Here is a 19696-nt window from a genome sequence, read left to right as displayed (position 1 = left end):
CTCTGACCCCAGTGAAGAAGGGGCACCGGTGGTGGAGGAAGTGTTACGTGGGGTGGCCATAGCAGTGGAGGATGAGGAGGATGTTGTGGTAAAGTTAGAAACGGTAGAGGATGGGGTGTGCTGTGTAAGCCAGTCAACTACCTCTTCAGCATTTTGGGAGTTCAGGGTCATTGGCTTTTTAAAACTGGGCAATTTGCTAGGGCCACAGAATTGCATAGCAGCACGGCCCCTAGCACGGCCTCTGCGTGGCGGCCTGCCTTTGCCTGGCATTATTTTTAAAAAAACAACAACAACAACAAAAACTCAGTTGGTTTTTCTGGAAACGATAATACACACAGCTAGATGGCGGGTTGAAGAAAACACTGTGCAAATAATGCCTACAAAGTCAACGTATACACTACTACAGCGGTGGATACGGATTACGTAAAATATATGAATGCTGCTTGAAAAAAAGTAACTCAAGTGGTTTTTCTAGAGACGATAATATTATCAATATTTAGACAAAATGTGAACAAGGTCACACAGCTCGATGGCGGGTTGAAGAAAACAGTGTGCAAATAATGCCTACAAGGCCAACGTATACACTACTACAGCGGTGGATACGGATTACGTAAAATATATGAATGCTGCTTGAAAAAAGTGACTCCGGTGTTTTTTCTGGAGACGGTAATATTATGGATATTTAGACAGAATGTGAACAAGGTCACACAGCTCGATGGAGGGTTGAAGAAAACAGTGTGCAAATAATGCCTACAAGGCCAACGTATACACTACTACAGCGGTGGATACGGATTACGTAAAATATATGAATGCTGCTTGAAAAAAGTGACTCCGGTGTTTTTTCTGGAGACGGTAATATTATGGATATTTAGACAGAATGGGAACAAGGTCACACAGCTCGATGGCGGGTTGAAGAAAACAGTGTGCAAATAATGCCTACAAGGCCAACGTATACACTACTACAGCGGTGGATACGGATTACGTAAAATATATTATGGCTGCTTGAAAAAAGTGACTCCGGTGTTTTTTCTGGAGACGGTAATATTATGGATATTTAGACAGAATGTGAACAAGGTCACACAGCTCGATGGCGGGTTGAAGAAAACAGTGTGCAAATAATGCCTACAAGGCCAACGTATACACTACTACAGCGGTGGATACGGATTACGTAAAATATATGAATGCTGCTTGAAAAAAGTGACTCCGGTGTTTTTTCTGGAGACGGTAATATTATGGATATTTAGACAGAATGTGAACAAGGTCACACAGCTCGATGGCGGGTTGAAGAAAACAGTGTGCAAATAATGCCTACAAGGCCAACGTATACACTACTACAGCGGTGGATACGGATTACGTAAAATATATGAATGCTGCTTGAAAAAAGTGACTCCGGTGTTTTTTCTGGAGACGGTAATATTATGGATATTTAGACAGAATGGGAACAAGGTCACACAGCTCGATGGCGGGTTGAAGAAAACAGTGTGCAAATAATGCCTACAAGGCCAACGTATACACTACTACAGCGGTGGATACGGATTACGTAAAATATATTATGGCTGCTTGAAAAAAGTGACTCCGGTGTTTTTTTCTGGAGACGGTAATATTATGGATATTTAGACAGAATGTGAACAAGGTCACACAGCTCGATGGCGGGTTGAAAAAAAAAGTGTGCAAATAATGCCTACAAGGCCAACGTATACACTACTACAGCGGTGGATACGGATTACGTAAAATATATGAATGCTGCTTGAAAAAAGTGACTCCGGTGTTTTTTCTGGAGACGGTAATATTATGGATATTTAGACAGAATGGGAACAAGGTCACACAGCTCGATGGCGGGTTGAAGAAAACAGTGTGCAAATAATGCCTACAAGGCCAACGTATACACTACTACAGCGGTGGATACGGATTACGTAAAATATATTATGGCTGCTTGAAAAAAGTGACTCCGGTGTTTTTTCTGGAGACGGTAATATTATGGATATTTAGACAGAATGTGAACAAGGTCACACAGCTCGATGGCGGGTTGAAGAAAACAGTGTGCAAATAATGCCTACAAGGCCAACGTATACACTACTACAGAGGTGGATACGGATTACGTAAAATATATTATGGCTGCTTGAAAAAAGTGACTCCGGTGTTTTTTCTGGAGACGGTAATATTATGGATATTTAGACAGAATGTGAACAAGGTCACACAGCTCGATGGCGGGTTGAAGAAAACAGTGTGCAAATAATGCCTACAGGGCAAATAATGCCTAAAAGGTCAACTTATACACTACTACAGCGGTAGTAAAATAAAAAAAAGTAAAATAAAAAAAAAATGAATATTAAAAAAAAAAAAATTAAAGTTGGTGCTGCTGAACTACTAGGAGCAGCAGATTAGCACACCAGTCCCACTCCCCAACACTGCTAGACTAATAGCACTGGGCTCTTATAGTAGTAGTAGTAGTAGTAGTAGTAGTAAAACAACAAAAAAATAAATAAAAGCAGTCCTTACAAGGACTACTGTTATTGCAGCAGTCAGCAGATGAGATCAGAAGCAGGACAGCTGCCCACTGCAGCTACATACAGAGCACTGCAGTAGAAGGTAGATTACTAGCCAGCAAAGCTACCTAAGCTTAAATGTCCCTCAAACCCCTGCAGACTTCTGTCCCTCCAATAACAGAGCAGTATCAAAACGATTACTAGCCAGCAAACTTTCAACTGTCCCTGAAATCACTAACAGGCAGCAGCTCTCTCCCTACACTATCTCTTCAGCACACACAGGCAGAGTGAAAAAACGCTGCAGGGCTTCGGTTTTTATAGGGAAGGGGAGTGGTCCAGGGGAGAGCTTCCTGATTGGCTGCCATGTACCTGCTGGTCTGGGGTGAGAGGGCAAAAAAAAGCGCCAACAATGGCGAACCCAAAATGGCGAACGTCGCGCGACGTTCGCGAACTTCCGGCGAGCGCGAACACCCGATGTTCGCGCGAACAAGTTCGCCGGCGAACAGTTCGCGACATCTCTAATGATTATGTACAAAAGGACCATACTTTACAATTCCATTTATTTCCTCTGTATTTTGCATTTATACTTTTTTGCAGTTTTTATTATACTTTTGAGGTGTCATAAGGGGGTGGAAACAAGGGTTACTTCCCTGTCCATGTACATAATGAGTAGTGATGGGCGAATTTGCAAAACGGCCCCGGCATCTCGTTTTTGACGGCGGCGGCCATTATTGATGCCGACGTCCACTTTTTTGATGCTGGCCATTTCGCAAATTTATTCGCCGGCGATGAATCACGCAAATTCGCGCCTGGAGAATAAATTCGCCCATCACTAATAGTGAGGTTCTGCAGAGCAGCAGTTCAGGTAGGGAGAGGGGTTGGATAGTGGATATAGTAGAGCAAGAAGGTAACGGCCCACTTTATAGTGGAACTGTCAAAACCTGAGAAAGTGTTGATGACGCCACAAAACGCATGGGGCTGAAACTACAGCATATTTTTTCTAACTTCTCCACCACCATCATTCTGTTCCTAATCTGGTCACAGAACTTGATTAGTGATGGGCGTATAAATTCACCAAGCGCAAATTTACACATTACGCAGCCAGCATTAAAAATTTTTGGACGCGCTTCCAAAAAGTCACCCGCATCAAAATCTTTTCGGACGTGCGGCCAAATTTGACATAGGCGTCAATGTTAGAGTATCACAAATTTTTTGACCGTTTCGTGAATTTCGCTGGAAATTCGGGAATTTTTATCCGAAGTGAAACAGGAGAAATTTACCCATCACTGCACTTGATCCAATGAGTCCTGGGTACATCCCTCAGGCTTGAACACCAGCCTAGAACATAACTTCCCACCAACACATGGAAAATAATATGTTGGCTCTACCATAATGATCTTGTCGGACAGTATGATCGGATACGGCCAGGGTCGCCATCAGAAATCACGGGGCTCCACACAAAATTTTTTGGGCCCCCGCTCCCCTAACTATCCCACTCCCCTTATCACGCCCCTCCCACCAGTACAAAGGTCACACGGCCGTTGTGTGACTGCATGGCGTTGTGTGGGCCCCCTGACCCTCCATGGGGCCCCTGACTCGTAGAGGAGACTGGCCATCAGTTTCAGTTTTTTTTGTGACCCCTGGCCACCAATGTAGCTTCTTGGCATCTCCCAGAACTGGCCAGAGTTCAGGGGCCTGCACCTGGAATCAGGGGCCTGCATTGGTGGTTAGTGGACTGCATTGGTGGTCAGTGGCACTTACCTGCAACTGAGTTCTTTGTTCCACGTCCTGACATGCCGACTTCTTCTCCAGTGGTGACTTCCTCTTCTTCTCCAGTGGCGACTTCTTCTGCGGGGTCTTCTTCTTCCTCTGGAGCTGTCTTCCACATCTTCACCATTTCCAGGAAGTTGCGCCGTCTCCAGGAAGCAAGTCCTTCTTGTAACGCGTCGTCTCTCTTCTGCCTGAAGCCACAGGCTGCCAGCGGCTTAAATAGAGTTGCGCCTGTGTGTACTGACGCAATGTCCAGTTAAAGGAACATTAACACCAATTTTTTTTTTTTTAATACTCCCCCCCCCCCCCCCAAACAGCTATAGTAATAGGTAAGGCTTACTTCCCATTGGATTTATTCAAATCTTCAGCTTGAATTTGACATGCAAAGTGCCCCAACGGAGAAAGGCGAAAAGGCAACGTGTCAGCTTCGTATCGATAACCTAAAGCACCTAACCTTTTTTTAATTGTTTGCTGCTTAAATATATTCTCACATCATTACACCCAAAGCTGCCTGAAGGAATAGAAAAAGAAATTTAAGCTGAAGACACTGGAAAAAAAAAAGCTTAGGTGCTTTAGGTTATCGTGTGAAGCTGACTTCCGGTTCAGCTCATAAAGGTGTTCAAGCTGCCATTGCCTTTCTCCTATGGGGCACTTTGCAATCACGCCAGCGCGCAACGGCGCGAAATTGTGCACGTTTTGGCGCCAATTGGATCCCTATTTAAGGCCCATTCAGACCTGTAGCCATTGCCCGTTATAGGATCTTATCCTGTGGTTTCCTGTGCTTTTGCTACCTGTTTCTGAATTTGATATCCTGTCTGACCATCCTTCTGCCGTATCCAGTCTGTCTGATTATCTGGTTTTGACCCCTTGCCTGCCTGACGATTCTGTTATCTGCCTGTCCTGATCCGGTCTGTTCTGTTTCCGTTTCTACCAGACGCCTTGTTCCTTGACCTTCTGCCCAAAGACTCTTGCTATCCGGTCGTGCCCCTTTGCCAGCCAGAACTCCTCGCCTTGTACCCCTCGTTAAGTCCAGGTGGCACCCAATTAAGCTGAGGGCTCCTCCCGAAGCCCAACAGTGGTCACACTACTGGTGAAGCCGAGCCTAGACCAGGGTCCTTGGCATTTGTTCTGGTATTGGGTGCCGGCCGTGACAGAAACATCTCATGGAGAAACATCTTAAAAGGGTTGTTCACCTTCCAAGCACTTTTTTTCAGTTCAGTTGTTTTCAGATTGTTCCCCATAAACAAAGACATTGCTTTCCATATTTAATTTTTGTATTGTTTTCCCAAAATTGAAGTTTAAAGTTTAACGTTCGTGTCTCTAGTGTCTCAGTCTGGCAGCTCAGTGATCCAGGAGCATCTGAACTGTTACAATTTGCTCCATTTAGTTGATACAATTAGTTGATACATTTCTCAGCAGTATTTGAAGAATATTAGCAACTATTGTATCAATTCTAATCTCCCCGTTCGGATTGCTTCATTTTAAGAATTCGCACGAATTTGCCTCATGAGGAAACTTCGGGCGACTTTGGAAAACCAAAGGGATCCATATGCCATCCCACCGGTGATTCACATTCATTAGTCACCCAAAAAAGGAGATTTGTGGCTGGGCAACTAATCTCCCTGAATCTGCACATGTGCCACCACCCTAAGAGTAAGGTCACACTGTGAGATTCGCGGAGATTTTGTCGCCCAGCGACTAATCGCCTCTTCCTGAACTGTTTCCCCGCCTGCTAGTATGAAAAAACGCCTGTGGCATGGCGGCACTTAGTTTTCCGAAGTCAGGAAAATGAAGCGCTGCGAGTGCCATGCCACAGGCAATTAGTCGCGATTAGTCGCCGGGTGACTAAATCTCCTCGAATCTCACAGTGTGACCTTACCCTAAAGAGTCGGCGACCCCCCCCCCAGAACTGCTTTAGGAGGTGAAAAACAAAACTTTACAATATAAGAAAAACAGTAACAAATAGAAAATAGAAAGTAATTGGAAAAAGTCTTTATTTCTGGAGAACAATCTGAAACCAACTGAACTGGAAAAGGTGTCTGAAGGTGAACGACCCCTTACACACACCTTGAAGCGGCCATGAGAGGCTACAGTTTAACTGGGGTCAGAGGGTTCCACCCTACAAACAAAAAGCTGTGTGTTTGTATCAATATGTACACCTTGCAAGCACATCACTAATTTTTCATTGCTCTTACCCTGAGTTATTGGGTTGCAGCTCCATGGATAATGTAGTACAGTGGTCTACAACCAGTGGCTCCCAAGCAACATGTTTCTCTCCAACCCCTTGGATGTTGCTCTCAGTAGATTGGCTTTAAAGCAGGAACTTAATTCAGGATTCCAGGCTTGGAGGCAAGTTTTGGTGCATTAAAACCAGGTGTATTGCCAAACAGAGCCTCTGCCAGGGCTACCTGCAGCACCCAGGAACATTTTTGATGCTTATGTTGCTCCCCAACACTTTTTATATCTGAATGTTGCTCACAGATTTAAAAGATTGGGAACCCCAGGTGTAGTACAATGTCTCATGCATAGACTTCTGCTGGAGGCTGCTGTATTGTGTTCTACAGCCTGAACTAAAGATGGACCAAGCTTCTCAGACCAGCTTACATGTGCTCTCTACCCAACAGCAAATGCCAATTGATGTCAAAGTATCGGCTTGCTATGAGATGTTTCCTGAAGTCGTATCATTCAAGAACTGTTGCTCTTACTTCAGAGGGTGGCTTGGGCTATATCTGTTATACTCTCTGCACTTCTGTGACTGATAGATCTTAAACTAAGCATCAATTATTATTATTGAGTGTTTTTTAAATGTTCCATAAACAAGCTGGTAACTAGTGTAGAAATCAATATGAAAAGACTGAAATCCATTAAAACATTTTTTAAAAAAAGTGTTTCCATTAAAAGAAATGTATCCTGTCTGTTCTGTAAAAATACATACTGCCTCTCGACCAATGCAGGGATCCGGCAAGAAGTATAACCGTAAATGTAAATAAAATGTTTATAAAATGTGACTGTTCGCAAGGGTGTATTTATAACTTTTATAGCTTTGCCTTGGGCCATTACGAAAGATGATGCCCCACTAGCCTTTGGGAGATATGGCATCCAAAATATTTCCTCCACATATTCTGCCCCCACAGATGTCTCCCATTCGAACCCTGCCCTGAATAATGAAGTCCCTGTTAAATCTGCTGCTTTAGGCCGGGGCCTCTTTGGCTTATGTTGTGATCACACCTCTGCTCGTTGATATTATGGGAAAGGAAAGAATCACGTACATCCTATTCTTCAATATAAAGTTAGTACAAGTCACTGTGACATGCAAGGAGGCTGCGGGTCACTCATATATTCTGCAAAATCGAGTACAGGAATGGGACCTGTTATCTAGAATGCTCAGGACCTGGGGCTTTCCGGATAACAGACCGCAAAAATTTATGAATTTCCCACGAAATTTGCGAAACGGTGAATAATTAGCAAAACACAAATTTTGATGCCCGAATTAAAGTCAACGCACATCCAAATAATTTTGGTTTATTTTACAAAATTTGGCAGGTTTTGAAAGTTTTTATGTGTTATTATTTATGTGTTATTACAGTTTTGCTAATGTAGGTGAATTGCCCTTTAAACTGCAAGTCACAGTTTCCCCAAGAGACCTGCTTATCTTAAATAGTTACAATTTTGCGTATCTTTAATTGTTACAAATGTATCTAAGTGCAGCTGCCACATATGCTCGGTTGTCTGCCAAAAGCAAATCAAGTTTTAGAAACGTTGTATCTTTTTCTGGCCGTTCAGTGCAGGAGATCAAAGAGAAAGTCGGGACATTTCAATAACAATCCGGGACTGTGGGTTGACCTGTCAAAATCGGGACTGTCCCACAAAAAATGGGCCAGTTGGGAGGTCTGATTTAGTATAAGACAATAAAGCTGCAGCACTCGTGAGAAAAGTGTTATTAGGGTGACCATTAATACAACCTGAATCCCCGGGGCTTACTTGCCAACGTCACAAAGAAACACATTAACAAGGTGCTGATCTCGCAGAACAACAACGGCTTCAAGACTTGAAAACATTTTTTTTTTTTAAGCAAATCTATCTCATTGTATTCCTAGAACATTCTGCAGCCTAACACAAACCACTTGTGTATTATTCTGCAGGACACGGCCGAAAATGAATTAAACATTGTGGCAAGATTAAACAGTCGACTGTATGAAAATAAATAGATTATTCAGCGCCGACTCCTTTCCAAGGCGACATTGTGTTGAGCTTGTGCTTGTGAGGTCTGTATTAAGTTATGTGTTGATGCAGGACTCTAACGATTGCAGTGATATCCAAGTAACACATGTCCTGCCAGGAAAGACAACAGGATTGTGTTATTTCTCTGAAACTTGTCATGAATATTGTGTTTAGTCAACCTGATAAAACTTTAAGCTAGGGCCTTTTTATACTGATGGTTGGGTATTAATAACAACTATGAATTATTTATATTAAATATGACTGGCAATCACAGTAATGGTCACTTTCCACTGTGACTGTTATGGTCTTTACTGTTACTATAGACACCATCTCTCCCTACTATACCTGCTATACCACAGTCACACTCCCTTCCCAGAGATTATTATCCACTGTTACTATAGGCACCATCTCTCCCTACTATACCTGCTATCCCACAGTCACACTCCCTTCCCAGAGACTATTATCCACTGTTACTATAGGCACCATCTCTCCCTACTATACCTGCTATACCACAGTCACACTCCCTTCCCAGAGATTATTATCCACTGTTACTATAGACACCATCTCTCCCTACTATACCTGCTATCCCACAGTCACACTCCCTTCCCAGAGACTATTATCCACTGTTACTATAGGCACTATCTCTCCCTACTATACCTGTTATCCCACAGTCACACTCCCTTCCCAGAGACTATTATCCACTGTTACTATAGACACCATCTCTCCCTACTATACCTGCTATCCCACAGTCACACTCCCTTCCCAGAGACTATTATCCCACTGTTACTATAGACACCATCTCTCCCTACTATACCTGCTATCCCACAGTCACACTCCCTTCCCAGAGACTATTATTCACTGTTACTATAGGCACCATCCCTCCCTACTATACCTGCTATCCCACAGTCACACTCCCTTCCCAGAGACTATTATCCCACTGTTACTATAGACACCATCTCTCCCTACTATACCTGCTATCCCACAGTCACACTCCCTTCTCAGAGACTATTATCCCACTGTTACTATAGACACCATCTCTACCTACTATACCTGCTATCCCACAGTCACACTCCCTTCCCAGAGACTATTATCCCACTGTTACTATAGACACCATCTCTCCCTACTATACCTGCTATCCCACAGTCACACTCCCTTCCCAGAGACTATTATCCACTGTTACTATAGGCACCATCTCTCCCTACTATACCTGCTATCCCACAGTTACACTCCCTTCCCATAGACTATTATCCCACTGTTACTATAGGCACCATCTCTCCCTACTATACCTGTTATCCCACAGTCACACTCCCTTCCCAGAGACTATTATCCACTGTTACTATAGGCACCATCTCTCCCTACTATACCTGCTATCCCACAGTCACACTCCCTTCCCAGAGACTATTATCCACTGTTACTATAGGCACCATCTCTCCCTACTATACCTGCTATCCCACAGTCACACTCCCTTCCCAGAGACTATTATCCACTGTTACTATAGGCACCATCTCTCCCTACTATACCTGCTATCCCACAGTTACACTCCCTTCCCATAGACTATTATCCCACTGTTACTATAGGCACCATCTCTCCCTACTATACCTGTTATCCCACAGTCACACTCCCTTCCCAGAGACTACTATCCCACTGTTACTATAGACACCATCTCTCCCTACTATACCTGCTATCCCACAGTCACACTCCCTTCCCATAGACTATTATCCCACTGTTACTATAGGCACCATCTCTCCCTACTATACCTGTTATCCCACAGTCACACTCCCTTCCCAGAGACTATTATCCACTGTTACTATAGGCACCATCTCTCCCTACTATACCTGCTATCCCACAGTCACACTCCCTTCCCAGAGACTATTATCCCACTGTTACTATAGACACCATCTCTCCCTACTATACCTGCTATACCACAGTCACACTCCCTTCCCAGAGATTATTATCCACTGTTACTATAGGCACCATCTCTCCCTACTATACCTGCTATACCACAGTCACACTCCCTTCCCAGAGATTATTATCCACTGTTACTATAGACACCATCTCTCCCTACTATACCTGCTATCCCACAGTCACACTCCCTTCCCAGAGACTATTATCCACTGTTACTATAGGCACTATCTCTCCCTACTATACCTGTTATCCCACAGTCACACTCCCTTCCCAGAGACTATTATCCACTGTTACTATAGACACCATCTCTCCCTACTATACCTGCTATCCCACAGTCACACTCCCTTCCCAGAGACTATTATCCCACTGTTACTATAGACACCATCTCTCCCTACTATACCTGCTATCCCACAGTCACACTCCCTTCCCAGAGACTATTATTCACTGTTACTATAGGCACCATCCCTCCCTACTATACCTGCTATCCCACAGTCACACTCCCTTCCCAGAGACTATTATCCCACTGTTACTATAGACACCATCTCTCCCTACTATACCTGCTATCCCACAGTCACACTCCCTTCTCAGAGACTATTATCCCACTGTTACTATAGACACCATCTCTACCTACTATACCTGCTATCCCACAGTCACACTCCCTTCCCAGAGACTATTATCCCACTGTTACTATAGACACCATCTCTCCCTACTATACCTGCTATCCCACAGTCACACTCCCTTCCCAGAGACTATTATCCACTGTTACTATAGGCACCATCTCTCCCTACTATACCTGCTATCCCACAGTTACACTCCCTTCCCATAGACTATTATCCCACTGTTACTATAGGCACCATCTCTCCCTACTATACCTGTTATCCCACAGTCACACTCCCTTCCCAGAGACTATTATCCACTGTTACTATAGGCACCATCTCTCGCTACTATACCTGCTATCCCACAGTCACACTCCCTTCCCAGAGACTATTATCCACTGTTACTATAGGCACCATCTCTCCCTACTATACCTGCTATCCCACAGTCACACTCCCTTCCCAGAGACTATTATCTACTGTTACTATAGGCACCATCTCTCCCTACTATACCTGCTATCCCCCAGTCACACTCCCTTCCCAGAGACTATTATCCACTGTTACTATAGGCACCATCTCTCCCTACTATACCTGCTATCCCACAGTTACACTCCCTTCCCATAGACTATTATCCCACTGTTACTATAGGCACCATCTCTCCCTACTATACCTGTTATCCCACAGTCACACTCCCTTCCCAGAGACTACTATCCCACTGTTACTATAGACACCATCTCTCCCTACTATACCTGCTATCCCACAGTCACACTCCCTTCCCATAGACTATTATCCCACTGTTACTATAGGCACCATCTCTCCCTACTATACCTGTTATCCCACAGTCACACTCCCTTCCCAGAGACTATTATCCACTGTTACTATAGGCACCATCTCTCCCTACTATACCTGCTATCCCACAGTCACACTCCCTTCCCAGAGACTATTATCTACTGTTACTATAGGCACCATCTCTCCCTACTATACCTGCTATCCCCCAGTCACACTCCCTTCCCAGAGACTATTATCCACTGTTACTATAGGCACCATCTCTCCCTACTATACCTGCTATCCCACAGTCACACTCCCTTCCCAGAGACTATTATCCCACTGTTACTATAGACACCATCTCTCCCTACTATACCTGCTATCCTACAGTCACACTCCCTTCCCAGAGTCTATTATCCCACTGTTACTATAGGCACCATCTCTCCCTACTATACCTGCTATCCCACAGTCACACTCCCTTCCCAGAGACTATTATCCCACTGTTACTATAGACACCATCTCTCCCTACTATACCTGCTATCCCACAGTCACACTCCCTTCCCAGAGACTATTAGTTTGTTTTTATTTCCTTTTGCTTATTGAAAGCATCCTTTTAAAATGCATCCCAGATAAAATCATTTATGTGATGTTTCCCAGAAAAATTAATCAGGGATCAGAGTGGTATTGAGTTTAAAGCTAGCTAACAGTGAACATAAAAAAATATATATGTAGGATACTGCAACAAGCAAGCTACTTATTAATTAAAGGGAAGGCATTTAGGAAAGAGCTGGAAGGATTACAGGAAGGGATTAAGAATAATGGTGGATGAGACCCATGGTAACATCTGCTTCCTGAGCTAATTAAATCATTGCGCGTGTTTTAAATACATACGAGGAAGCAAACATTTCTAAACAAATCCATGATTACACCACGGCTTAAACACACTGTACAAATTTCCAATGCAATCGGACATTTTCACAAAAAAATCGTGAAAATCGGAAATTGACGCCGGCGAAATTTCACCGGCGAGTTTTCACAGGAGATTTGTGAATTTATTCGCAGGCGGCGAAACGCTGGAATTCACTGCAAATTCGTGCCAGGCCAATTTATTCGCCCATCACTAGTAAAAAGAGCCTATGGTTTATTTATTTTTTATTAAAGAACCAAACACAGTTGGGAGGTATGTAGTATCTACTCTAGTCGGCATGCACTCTTTGTAAGTCGAAGGCACAATGTCAGATAGCCCCAATCACACTTTGTTCCATTCACCAGTAGTTATATGGCCCCATTATCTGTGCAAAACAATAATAGCAAAGGATGGGGGGCAAACACAAGTAGCGACAACAAGTAAATTAGAACAGAAGATACAGAAGATGGGTATTGATTGCTCCTAAACTCATAGTCAGTACTAATGCCTCAGGCTCATTCTTAATGTGGCTTTTTTTACCCCACTTTTTTTTATAAACTCCCTCGATGTCGTGATTACGCCGATAATACATTCACAATAAAATTCATTGGATCAGCTAAATAGCATATTTATGCATTTCTGATGGGCATAAAAATGCTGCACAAGGCAGGGAGGTGGCTCTCTCCTAAATGCTTACTCTCCTATCCCTTGCCCCTTTAAAAGGATACTATCATGGGGAAAAAATTTTTTTTCAAAATGAATCTAATAGTGCTGCTCCAGCAGAATTCTGCACTGAAATCCATTTCTCAAAAGAGCAAACAGATTTTTTTATATTCAATTTTGAAATCTGACAGCTGCCCCTGGTCATGTGACTTGTGCCTGCACTTTAGGAGAGAAATGCTTTCTGGCAGGCTGCTGTTTTTCCTTCTCAATGTAACTGAATGTGTCTCAGTGGGACATGGGTTTTTACTATTGAGTGCTGTTCTTAGATCTACCAGGCAGCTGTTATCTTGTGTTAGGGAGCTGCTATCTGGTTACCTTCCCATTGTTCTTTTGTTTGGCTGCTGGGGGGGGGGAAGGGAGGGGGTGATATCACTCCAACTTGCAGTACAGCAGTAAAGAGTGATTGAAGTTTATCAGAGCACAAGTCACATGACTTGGGGCAGCTGGGAAATTGACAATATGTCTAGCCCCATGTCAGATTTCAAAATTGAATATAAAAAAATCTGTTTGCTCTTTTGAGAAATGGATTTCAGTGCAGAATTCTGCTGGAGCAGCACTGTTAACGGATTCATTTTGAAAAAAAAAATTTTTTCCCATGACATTATCCCTTTAACATTGCTGGGGTTCGAGAAGGCGCATCACTAGCGTATAGAGAAAAGACAATAGAAAAGCCGAATTTTCAGTTTAATAACCAGAAATTTGGCTTTTAAGATTGCAAGGAACGGCTTTTTACTGCCCCTGGTGACTTCTAGAGAAGGTGCTCACCTTGCCTCATGGCAGAAACTCCTCTTTATCTGCAAGCCACTAGTGATGTACTACAACCTGAGAGCAGCATGTTGACTCAACAAGAACCTGACTACGGGCAGGAGGCAGTAATATCAGTGGAGGAGGGTGTTAAAACATCTATACAATGTGGGGAAATGGGTTTATCTGTGTTCCGTCCTAAGCAAACCTCTGTGAGCTCCTTGAGCTTTGCTTTAGAGCTATTCAAAACTACTCAGGCATGATCTTGTTTGAAGTCTCACCTTGCGACTGTTACAAGTCTAGATCAAGTGTGACTTCACGGTTAGTTGTTTATTGCCTATAAATTGACTGTCAGGAAATGTGTTTCCACCACATGCCAGAGGATTTGACACACCATCCCCAAGTTATCCTCAGCCCACCCTTCCAGACCATGTCCGAAATGATTTGTCTCCCCTCTTAGTCTTCTTCACAGCAAAAATCCCTTGCAAATATATTTCCCCCCACTAGGTATATAGAGTATATTATATATATATATATATATATATATATATATATATATATATATATATATATATATATATATATATATATATATATATATAATCAAACAGAATAGAATGCACAACCATTAGTATGCAGAAACCTGGGTGCTAGTCTGAGAAGTATGTAGACAAAATGCAGGGATTGACAGCACTCCAAGGAAATACATCAAGTCAATAATTCAAATGATCCAACGTTTCGGCTCCGCACAAAAGCCTTCGTCCTTCCCTGACGAAGGCTTCTGTGCGGAGCCAAAACGTTGGATCACCAATAAATCTCCACTTTCATTTGAATTATTGACTTGATGTATTTCCTTGGAGTGCTGTCAATCCCTGCATTTTGTTCCAAAAAATAGCAGTCCCTGCATTCTTCTTTACCAACTCATTCACTGTATGAACTGAAAAATATTTCAAGATTTTGTTTTCCTTTGAATGACTGAACTAATATTTAGTTGTATAATCAGTGTTTCTGAGAACTGCTGCACATCTGTGTTACATGGAGTCCACCAACTTCTGGCACCTGCATTTCTTGGTTTTGCCTCAGAAACAGCATTTTTGATGTCACCCCACGAGTTTTCTATTGGATTAAGGTCTGGGGATTGGGCTGGTTACTCCATAATGTCAATCTTGTTGGGCTGGAACCAAAATGTTGCTCATTTACTGGTGTGTTTGGGGTCGTTGTCTTGTTGAAACTCCCATTTCAAGGGCATTTCCTCTTCGGCAGAAGGCAACATGATCTCTTCAAGTATTTTGATGTATTAAAACTGATCCATGATCCCTGTTATGTGATAAATAAGCCCAACACCACAGTATGAGAAACATCCCCATATCATGATGCTTGTGCCACCAGCTTCACTGTCTTCCCAGTGTACTGTCCAGCAGAAAGAATCCCAAGGCACACAGGATAATTGCAAGCAAGATGCCTTGCGTGTTCATTGCGAAGTGCAATAAACACTTCGCAACTTTTCAATAAACACGCAAGGCAGCTTGCTTGCAATTATCCTGTGTGCCTTGGGATTCTTTCTGCTGGACTGTTTGTGAGGCGGCCAATCCTCTACCTTCGTGTACCAGGTGTCGTTACTTTAATTTACTAAGGGTGTGCGAGAGCCATAGTTGAACTTCCCAGTGTACTTTGACTTCAATTTAGTGTTTGGGGGTCGTCTGACAAACTGTCTGCGGCCCCTAGACCCAAAAAGAACAATCTTGTTTTCATCAGTCCACAAAATGTTGCGCCATTTCTATTAAGGCCAGTCAATGTGTTCTTTGGAAAATTGTAAGCTCTTCAGCACATCTTATTTATTTTTTTTCAACAATGGGACTTTGGGGGGGGGGCTTCTTGCCAATAGCTTGATATCACATAGGCGCCTTCTAATTGTAACAGTATCACAGGTAACTTTACTCCTTCCTTGATCTTCCTGGATCTGATTATTGGTTGAGTCTATGCCATTTTGGTTATTCTTCTATCCATTCCAATGGTAATTTCCCATTTTCTTTTTTTTGCCCCTTCTTTCCATTGCTCCTTCTTTCCATAAATAAGGGCCGGAATTGACACCTGTTTTTTTCACAGAATGAATGAGCTCACTAATTGAACTCCACACTGTTATTATTTGGAACAAGCTATTATTATTTTGAACATTGCTTTTATTTGGAATAAGCCTCAATTAATTATTCAATGACACAAAATCAGCAGCATGTCACGACTGTTGGGTCTGTTGGTTTTACCAAATATACCTATTATTTGCCATTTAGAAATTCATCAGTTTAGTGGTTTCAGACTGCTATTATTTTTAACACAATTATGTATATATATATATATATATATATATATATATATATATATATATATACATATATATATATATATATATATATGCAACAGAAGGCTAGGGCACACACATAAGGAGTTACATACCTGGGTGCAATACAGGGATGCAATATTCACTCAAGAAAAATGCTGCTGCACACCAGGATTTATTGTGAAAAAGTTAATCCTTTATTTGATCGACGTTTCGGTCCTCACCTTGGACCTTTATCAAGATGCATCAACAGACAAGTGAAAATAATTTATAGACTCACCCACCATACACCCACCACCAAACCACGCCCCTGTTGCAGGTGTGTGTGTTAATCATTAAGTGAACCTTCAATCAACTGACATGTGATTTCCAAAAAGTTTTTTTGGTCTGTAAGAAAATACAAAATACACAATATTGTATAAATAATTTGAAGTGCTACCTATAAAACCAATAAAATGTTAAAAAACATATAAAGCATGTCATATAAATGTTAAAAACAATCGCGATGACCATAAATATCTTATTAAAAAAGGCTATAACATAAGACTTAAATTGCATAATAATTTATGTGCCTACTGTTACTATCTGTTATCAAGGAAAGGAGTAAAAGAGCAGTATTCATTTAGTCCTCGTGGGGCCACAGTGTCCAATGTTTTTATCCAATAAACTTCTTTTTCTAATAACATTCGGTCCCAGTCACCACCCCTCATCGGTTCAGGTACTAGATCAATGCCCATAAATCTCAAAGTGGGCAATCTATGGCCTTTCAACAAAAAGTGTTTAGATAGGGGAAGGTCTGAGTTACCCAACTCAAATGCTCTTTTGATAGAGGACCTATGATTTCCCATTCTTTCTCTCAAAGTGTTCTGAGTTTTACCAACATATGTTAAACCGCAGGGACAAGTTATAATATAAATGACATGTGTGGTTGTACAAGTGATTCGATGTTTTATATGAAATTCTTTACCTGAATGAGGATGGCGAAAGGTTTTCCCTGCTGTCATGTTTCTGCATGTGGTACACCCTGCACATTTATAGCAGCCCTTCTTGAGTTTATTCAAAACACTATTATTTGATTCATAACACTTAACTGGATCTGTCTTCATTAATAGATCCCTTAAGTTAGTTTAAAACCCCACATTGGTCTCCCTGTCAGGGACTTGGATAACTTTTTATCGCTCTGTATAATAGGCCAATGTTTGTCCACAATGGATTTAATTGTGGTTGAGCCTGATGTATAACGGGAAGTCAAAATGAAACGATCTTGTACAGTGGAATCATTTTTATTTGGCTGGGTGCCCTCGCGTTCTATATATTCGCGTGCTTGAGACAACGACCTAGATAGAACAAAGTGGTCATAACCTCGCTGTTTAAAGCGTTCAAAGGTTTCTTGCAATTGGATTTCGCATGTGTCAACATCAGAATTGTTCCGCATAGTGCGGAGAAATTGTGAAAATGGAACAGATGCCTTCGCACTAGGTGGATGAAAGCTAGTTGAATACAACAAGGTATATATATGTATATATATGTGTGTGTATGTTTGACCTCTCTCTTTTATACCTAAAGCATGTTTGAGGGAACACAATTGAGCTGTCAAAAGAGGGACTGTCCCAATTACCTAAGCCTTGACAACAAGTTAATTAGGGCCCCAATTAAAAAAGAAATGTTTGTGCTTGTGTGTGTTGCTATAGCCCAGATTCACCATGACCATGTCCCATTATTCTCAAGTCCCACACAAAACCCATTAAATTCTGCCTACTCCCCAGCAAGCCATGCCCCTTTGTGCATACCTCCCAACTGTCCCGTTTTTAGAGGGACAGTCGCTCTTATGACAGCTCAACCCACAGTCCCTCGTTTGTACTGGTCCCATTTTTCTCTGCACTGAACAGCCAGAATACAAAACTAACTTAATTGGCTTTTGGCTGAGAGCCCAGAACAGCCACAGCTGCATATAAGGTACTTTTGTAACGATTTCAAGATAAGCAAACCATGGTTTTTAGTCTGAAGAACCCCTGACTGGACTGCTCCCCCAGTAATGCTAGTGAAGGTGCAGCAATTAATTTAAAGATAAATATGAAAGCAAAGAAACGAAATACAACAAAAGGGGAAATATGTTGGAGGAAAATGAGAGAGTGCAGCAGTGGAGCAAATGAAGAGAAGGGTGGAGCAGAGAGGATGGGGTGGGAGACTTGCAATGGAGCAGAGAAAAACAGAGACCAGTGCACAAAGTGGGAGAGGAGCCACAAAGTGGAGTAGAAGAGCTAAGCAAAGGGGATTTAAGAGCTGAGTGGAGGAGGGGTACATATGTTAAAGTGTTCTCTGTGTATTTGGTGACATACCAGAGTGAGTGTTCATAAGCCCTTGAGAGGCCGGGACACAGACAAGCCAGCAGGCACCTGATGGGTTAATATCAGGACTAACACATGGAAAGGCCGTGTAACATTGTGTAGGTTTGAGTCTTTGTTGTCAGACAATACAGTGGAACTTTATCTCTCGCTGTAGGATTAGTGCAGTCTTTCTGCTGCTGTATGCACTTTATCCTCTCAGTCTCCTCTCTCTCTGCTATTAAATGTGCAGCTGCTTTACCCCCCGAGGGGACAATTCTTCCTCCGCCGGGTTTTACCCTCATGATTGTTTTCTGGGTTGGAAATGTTAAATAAATAAGTAGAGGTGTAACCCACAGATAAGAACACAAAAAATATGTTGAGCCATTTTTCATCCATAACGCAGCCCACGCTCCCTGCAACTCTGCTTCATCCTGGAGCCACACCTCAGTCTTGGCTGCTCCTCCGAGTGGTCATTGCTGCTTCCAGACTCTGCTCCTGGGGGTCCAAGAACTGCTGCGAAACGCACTTAACTCATGGCTTCCATGTGGCCTCACTGCATTAAGAGCATTAACCAGTTTAGGCCTCAGGTTATCCTGAGTTCTTACTAAGTTTATTACACTTGTGTTACTCAACTTCATAAAAAGTAACTTCTAGTTCCTTCAGTCTTACCAACTCCATGTCATTTTTAGAATGCCAACCTATTCCGTAGCACTGTACAATAAATGGGTTTATACAAAGAGCATACAGAATTACACACATAGCTATACAAAAGGCTAAGAGGGCCCGTCCCAAAAGAGCTTACAATCTATAAATTCTTATTTTAATCTATGCCAGTTCTGAGCATGGGATTAGGTATTGGCAATACCAGGACTGGGTTATTATCTCCTTGCTGACCTAGAGCCGGTCATCTCTGGATGTGT

The sequence above is a fragment of the Xenopus laevis genome, chromosome 7S (assembly GCF_017654675.1).
Source record: "Xenopus laevis strain J_2021 chromosome 7S, Xenopus_laevis_v10.1, whole genome shotgun sequence".
In the NCBI taxonomy this organism is placed as follows: domain Eukaryota; kingdom Metazoa; phylum Chordata; class Amphibia; order Anura; family Pipidae; genus Xenopus; species Xenopus laevis.
The sequence above is the reverse complement of the archived record's forward strand: the minus strand, read 5'-3'. Positions refer to the sequence as shown.